The sequence below is a fragment of the Macrobrachium rosenbergii genome, chromosome 42, assembly GCF_040412425.1.
Source record: "Macrobrachium rosenbergii isolate ZJJX-2024 chromosome 42, ASM4041242v1, whole genome shotgun sequence".
NCBI lineage: Eukaryota > Metazoa > Arthropoda > Malacostraca > Decapoda > Palaemonidae > Macrobrachium > Macrobrachium rosenbergii.
In genome coordinates this window covers 31,539,236-31,546,735 of record NC_089782.1, presented here as the reverse complement: position 1 = coordinate 31,546,735, position 7,500 = coordinate 31,539,236, and the positions used below count along the sequence as shown (strand labels likewise).

Genomic DNA, 7,500 nt, shown 5'->3' with positions numbered 1-7,500 from the left:
TCATTCCGTTGCCAGTTCTCTGCCTCCCCAAGGCCTGATTCTTTTCCTTAAAAGCCTATTTGCCTATTTCAGCTGTGCCAATTTTGTTCTGGGCGTTTCTTTACATTTTTTATTTATTTATTTTTTTTTTTAGTTTTAGGGGGGGTATCCAGTTTGAGGTATCGATTAGCTAAATCCTTTCTTGATTTAATTTTGTTCTTGCAATTTTTTTTTTTGCTATTTTACATTTATATATATTTTCAAAAATTTAATTTTGTGTTTAAAATTTAAAGTTTCGATTATCTAATTCCTTTATTGTCTATTTTTGATTTTTGCAATTTTTTGCTTTTTAAAATTTTCTAGTTATTTTTTATTTAATATTTTTTTTCAAATTCAAAGCATTAATCAGCTAAGCCCTTTTTTGTTTATTTTTGTTTCTGCGCATTTTTTATGTGGTTAAAATACAAAAGGATTTGTTAAAGTTCCATAATCTAATTAGCAAACACAGTGTTCAGGATTTTCAAATTATATTCATGTAACTCATAACAAGAGAGAGTTCAAGATAGTAAAACTGATTTAGCCTGTGACTGACTTTGTTCCTTTGTTTGTACTTATGACATTTGGACAAATATCTGCCTATAGTAATATCGGGTATTAATGACATACAATAGAGATATTATTATTATTATTATTATTATTATTATTATTATTATTATTATTATTGTAATTTTTTAATTTGTATTATAATAATTATTATTATTTTTATTTATTTATTTATTTATTATTATTATTATTATTATTATTATTAGATTATTTTGAAAAACAATCTTAATAAAAATATTATTAGGTGTTAGTCTTTATTTTTATAGTAATATATTTACTATATAATTGTATTTTGAAATTATTATTATTCATTATTATTCTTATTATTATTATTATTAATAATTATTATTATTATATGAAATTCATTATTCAATCTCTAATAATAATAATAATAATAATAATAATAATAATAATAATAATACTGAAAATGACACTCGTATTTTTGTTAAAATGACAAGGCAAGGTAACACGTGACCTCTGAAAACATTTTATACACCTAAAAATTAAAATAATTCCTGCAGAGAGAGAGAGAGAGAGAGAGAGAGAGAGAGAGAGAGAGAGAGAGAGAGAGAGAGAGAGAGAGAGAGAGAGAGAGAGAGAGAATAGTAGCAAAGCCTCTCCACTGCTCCTTTCGTAATGAGATTATCGCACGAAAAAAATAATTAAATAAATTCAAGCTGAGCCTCTCTTTACAAGAGATTAGAGGATAAAATTCTGGAAGGGGAAAATGTCGAATGAAACTGGTTTTAGTTTTCTGTACAAGAAAACTATTTTGCCGGCTTTGTCTGGCCGTCCGCACTTCATTCCTTCCGCACTTTTTCTGTCCGCCCTCAGATCTTAAAAACGACTGAGGCTAGAGGGCTGCAAATTGGGATGTTGATCATCCACACTCCTATCATCAATTATCCCAAATTGCAGCCATCTATCCTCAGTAGTTTTTATTTTATTTAAGCTTAAAGTTAACAATAATCATGCTTCTGGCAACGATATAGAATAGGCCAACACCAGGCCGTGGTTAAAGTTTCATGGGCCGCGGCTCATACAGCATTATACCGAGACCACCGACAGATAGATCTGTTTTCGGTGGCCTTGATTATACGCTGAAGCGGCTGTACAGAAAACTCGACTGCGTCGAAGAAACTTCGGCGCAGTTTTTACTTCTTTTTTTTTTTAGAAATGAGAAAGGTTTAAACGTACTCTCAGACTATAAAGGACTAATCTGTGCTTATCTCTATTTTTATGAGGGCTGCCTTCCAAAGGAGAAAGATATTTTATATGAAAAGAGGAGTTTAATGTAACTTTTACATTTCGTGAATATGAGAAATCATATGACATTCCTTATTTAAATGATCACTGAGATCTAATACTGTTTTAACATTAAATTTTTTTTTATTTATTTATTATTCTGTTAATTTATTTTAATTTATTTTTGTCTTTTTTAATAAGTGATCTCCTCTTTCTGTATTTATCGTCACCGTCTGTTACTTCTCAAGAAGGCCATAGTCTGGAGAAGCTCGAATTTCAAGTCAGTGGCCCCTGTGGTGGGTGATCCTCCTCCTCCTCCTCCTCCTCCTCCTCCTCCTCCTCCTCCTCCTCCTCCTCCTCCTCCTCCTCCTCCTCCTTCTTCTTCTTCTTCTTCTTCTTCTTCTTCTTCTTCTTCTTCTTCTTCTTCTTCTTCTTCTTCTTCTTCTTCTTCTTCTTCTTCTTCTTGAACTTTAGAGTTCAAGTTATCTTCTTGTCCAAATGATTAAGGTTCATCTTCTTAATAATAATAATAATAATAATAATAATAATAATAATAATAATAATAATAATAATAATAATAATAATGTTTAGAAGCTTGAATTTCAAGTCAGTGGCCCCTGTGGTGGGCTTGTTCCAAATGAAGGTTATCTTCTGAATAATAATAATAATAATAATAATAATAAAATAAAGTAGCTTGAATTTTAAGTTTCTGTGGTGGGCTTGTTCCATATAATCTTCTGAATAATAATAAATTTATTATTATTAATAATATTATTATTAAGAAATTTCAAGTCAGTGGCCCCTGTGGTGGGCTTGGTCCATATGAATAAGTTTCATCTTCTGAATAATAATAATAATAATAATAATAATAATAATAATAATAATAATAATAATAATTTAATAATAATAATAATAATAATAATAATAATAATAATAATTTGAGAGTCTGCCCTTTGGGCTTGTTCCATATGACAGGGTTCATCTTCTGAATAATAATAATAATAATAATAAAATAATAATAATTAATAATAATTATAATTTTCAGGGACCATAATCAGAAAATGAGTCGTTGATATATAAAGAAAATTAAAATCATTTTTAGTTAAGATCTGTTTTGTCTTTGTTATTATATGAAGTAATATCTAAAAATTACTTAATTGTTATTTTTTCCTTTCGTTTATTTAAGAAATTATAAGAAGTTTCTTATTAGAATTATCTTCCGATAAGATGTTATTGTTTTAACATTATTTTTTAAGTAATATAATCTTGAAAAGTCATTTGACTTCCCAGTGGATTTAAGTATGACTAATCTAAAATTATTCATATATAATTTTAATAATATCATATTCAAATATCTTTAGTTAAGATTGATTAAAGTCATGATATCATTACAGGCAATACAACCTTTTAAAAATTCGTATAATTTCTACTAAATTGAAAACAATCAATCTGGAACCTTTCATAAAAGTATAACAATAATTTGCATAAAACAATTAACTTGTACATTAAACTCACGAACACTTGAATTTTTAACACTCATCTAATCCTGCTGAAACTTATATATTTATAGTTTCTGAAGCTACCCGGCCATAAACATTAAACACATTTCAATTTGAGAACAATCTGACTTATTTACACACGAGCAACTTCAGAGTCGTATATTATTCAGATTTATGCACAAACTCAGGCAATGAATCCTTCTCTTGCTCCTCTGGGCTTCAAATGAAGCAATAATGTCGTCATCACAATTTGCCATTTATCAGCTGTTGACCAAAACAGACCTTTGAGAAGACGGATGCGTTTGTTTATGTTTCAGAGGCGGTAAATGACGCTTAGCGAGATAAATAGCTTTTTAGTTTTCTGTGAAAGAAAACTATTGCGCCGGCTTTGTCTGTCCGTCCGCACTTTTCTGTCCGCCCTCAGATGTTAAAAACTGCTGAGGCTAGAGGGCTGCAAATTGGTAATTTGCAGCCCTCTAGCCTCAGCAGTTTTTAAGATCTGAGGGCGGGCAGAAAAAGTGCGGATGGACAGACAAAGCCGGCACAATAGTTTTCTTTTACAGGAAACTAAAAGCTTTACTAGCCTACAAATATTGATTTTATTCATAACTTGGCTCTATATTGAAGTCTGGTGTAAACAGAACTATTCAACAGACAGACAGACAGACAAGATAACTATATTTCTTATTGTCTGCTCAGGTTTAAATTCTGATTTTTCACACTCAGCTGCAAACGAGAGAGAGAGAGAGAGAGAGAGAGAGAGAGAGAGAGAGAGAGAGAGAGAGAGAGAGAGAGAGAGAGAGATAGATTTGAGAGAGAGAGATAGGGGAATAGAGAGAGACAGACAGACAGAGAGAGAGAGGGGGGGAAGAGAGAGAGAGAGACAGAGACAGAGATAGATAAGTAGATAGATTGAGAGAGAGAGAAGGGTGGGGAATAGAGAGAGAGAGAGAGAGAGAGAGAGAGAGAGAGAGAGAGACAGAGAGAGAAAGGGGAGGAATAGAGAGAGAGAGAGACAGAGACAAACAAACAGAGAAAGAGATAGAGAGAGAGAGAGAGAGAGAGAGAGAGAGAGAGAGAGAGAGAGAGAGAGAGAAAACGCAATCCCATCACATCACGCGAGAGAAAAACAACGCGCAAAGAAAAAAAAAAGCGTCTTTTCTCGCGAATATTTTTGTTTTTTCATCACATAGCCAATATCGTTTTTTTTTTTTTTTTTTTTCTCCCGAGACCCAACAAAGAAACCTAATCTATGAGGGGGTTCTTCCAAGCCATCTGTGAGAGGAAACGGCGAACTTAACTCAATCCCAGACCTCCTCCGGCAGCCATCTTCGGAAGCTCTGAGGGAGTCTCTCTCTCTCTCTCTCTCTCTCTCTCTCTCTCTCTCTCTCTCTCTCTCTCTCTGAGTCGTTGAGACTCGGTAATTCTTGGGATATTTTGAGAGAGTTGTGGTTCGCTTAATATGGTCTTGTTTGTGCGGATATATTTTTTTTTTTTGAGGATTCCGCGGTCTTGTTTGTGCGGATATATATTTTTTTTTGAGGATTCCGCGGCGCCGCCGTTGGTTTTCCTCATGGGCGGAAATATAGAGGCTTTTTTTTTTTTTATCAGATTCGCACCATTAATCTTCGTGTTGCTTTGTAAAGGGAAAGATGTAGAAGCCATTATCAAGGTATTATTGGTATTTTTTATATATATATATATATATATATATATATATATATATATATATATATATATATATATATATATATATAATATAATATAATATAATATAATATACATATATATAAAGCCTATAAAACGTAAGGAGAAAATGTACACTGCCCTGATGCATTCAAAAGCGATATCTGCCTTCCGTCAAACTATCTAAAACTATGCAATTACATTAAAATCCACTATCGTATTTCTAAACCGACTTCTGATGATTTAAAAAAAAAGGAAGATTTTTTAAAACCTAAAACAGAAAAACTACCGCTCTCATACATCCCAAAGGCGACACCCATCCGCCTGCAACGCAATTATCCCGGAAGACTCTACTCTTATTTGCGAGCTCCCAAGGTGGGAACTATCAGCGAAAGTGACACCTGCGCCGGTCCTTGATTGCGAGACGGGAAGGAAACTGAATAATTCATGAATTTCAAAGCGAGAGAGAGAGAGAGAGAGAGAGAGAGAGAGAGAGAGAGAGAGAGAGAGAGAGAGGGGTGGGGGGGTGGGGACGAAGGGAATGCCAAACTGGGCGGCGACGTTTGCCTTTCCTCTCGCGTTTGCTAAACTCGAATGAGCTATTATGAACTTCACGTGACGGCTGCTGGGTTCATTGTCGTAGATGGTTAGTTATGGGCAAGTTCCTTGCTCGTGGTCAGACTCTGTTTTTAGCTCCGAATGTGATGTCTGTACTTGGGAATATGTTACGTAGGTTCATTGTAAAGTTGAGAGCTGAAAATTCAAAATTCATAATCTTAAAGCATGATAAATTGTGAGAAACTTAATATAAAAAAAGTAATGCAAAATATCTTCGTGGTCAGACTTGTGTTTTGAGCTGTATTAGTCTGGGAAATGTGATGTCTAGTTTAGCATAATTTAAAACCGTGAGGAACTTTATCCAGTGAATTATGGGAACTCCAGAGGTCTCAGTTCCAGAAAACCGCTGAAAAAGTGAGTCACATTTGGTGAGTTCCCCTTTCCAGAATGCTTCTGGAAAGGTATTGTCTTCAGGAACCCATACACAAATCAGACTCCATACCTTCAGTGTAAAACCGTTCCAGTGTGTCCGATTAATCATCTGGATTCCAGAGATTCCAGTTCTAGAAAGCTCCTGAAAAACTAATTCACATAAGGACAGATTCCTAGTTCCAGAAACCTCCTGGAAAAGTGATGTCTTCAGGGACCCATAAATAGACAGGATTCTATACCTTCAGTGTTAAACCTTTCCAGCAAGTCCAATGAATTATCTGGATTCCAGTGGTTCCAGTTCCAGAATGTCTCTGGAAGAGCGATGCTCTTAGAACCAATGAATAAATCTGACTGGATACCGTCAGGCCAAAACCGTTCCAGTCTGTCCGATGAATTATTCGGATTCCAGCCACGCATTTTCCAGGGAGGGTTTTCAAAGCGAGATGGAATCATGGTTCGTATGTCCCAGGAATCGAAAAAAGGATTGTATTATTTTTTATTTTGTTTTTCTTTGTCGAGGAAATGGGATAAAAGTGTGTTAAAATGAAGGAATTAAATACAGTTAATTCAAGGGATACGATTAAAGGATATTTTAAAATGTAAAAAAAAAAAGTAATAAAATGCGCCGAAGTTTCTTCGGCGCAATCGAGTTTTGTGTACAGCCGCTACAGCGTATAATCAAGGCCACCGAAAATAGATCTATCTTTAGGTGGTCTCGGTATATTGCTGTATGAGCCACGGCCTATAAAATTTGAACCAGGGCCCGGTGGTGGCGTACCCTATGTCGTTGCCAGAAGCACAGTTATGGCTAACTTTAACCTTGAATAAAACAAACACTAGTGAGGCTAGAGGGCTGCAAGTTGGTATGTTTGATGGTTGGAGAGTGGATAATCAACATACCAATTTTTAGTCCTCTAGCCTCAGTAGATTTTAAGATCTGAGGGCGGACAGAAAAAGTGCGGACGGACAGATAAAACTATCACAATAGTTTTCTTTTACGGAAAACTAAAAATGATTCTCCCATGAACTGGTAGGACAAGACTAATATCTTTAAAAATTTCATTACAAACTAATTAAAATTTCCCTAGATAATTTTTATGTATAAATTTATATAATTCCAGTTTTATTTTCCTAAGATTATGAAAAAATATTCAAAGTGATTTCATCAAAACATATTTTAGTAATTATCATAGTTATAACAACGGTAGGTATCTATTACCTACTTTGCAATAATTATAATTATATGATGACTGTCGTTTCATTTAGGAATTCTGAAAAAATCTAAAATACTTATTCATTTGTTAATTTATTTTTCTTTTCTAATAAGTGATTTCTTTCTCTATTTCCCATTACTTTCTGTTACTTCTTTCAAATGAACACCTTAATATTCTTTGGAAGTTTGAATTTCAAGTCATTGGCCCCTGGTGGGCTTGTTCCATATGAATAGGGTTCAGCTACTGAATAATAATAATAATAATAATAATAATAATAATAATAA

General features: G+C 33.5%; 1 protein-coding gene across 1 annotated transcript in view; it reads left to right on the top strand.

The window, feature by feature from the left end:
* LOC136828153 (uncharacterized) overlaps positions 1-7,500 on the top strand; it is a 384,459-nt gene that overhangs the window by 31,933 nt on the left and 345,026 nt on the right. The window lies entirely within an intron of this gene.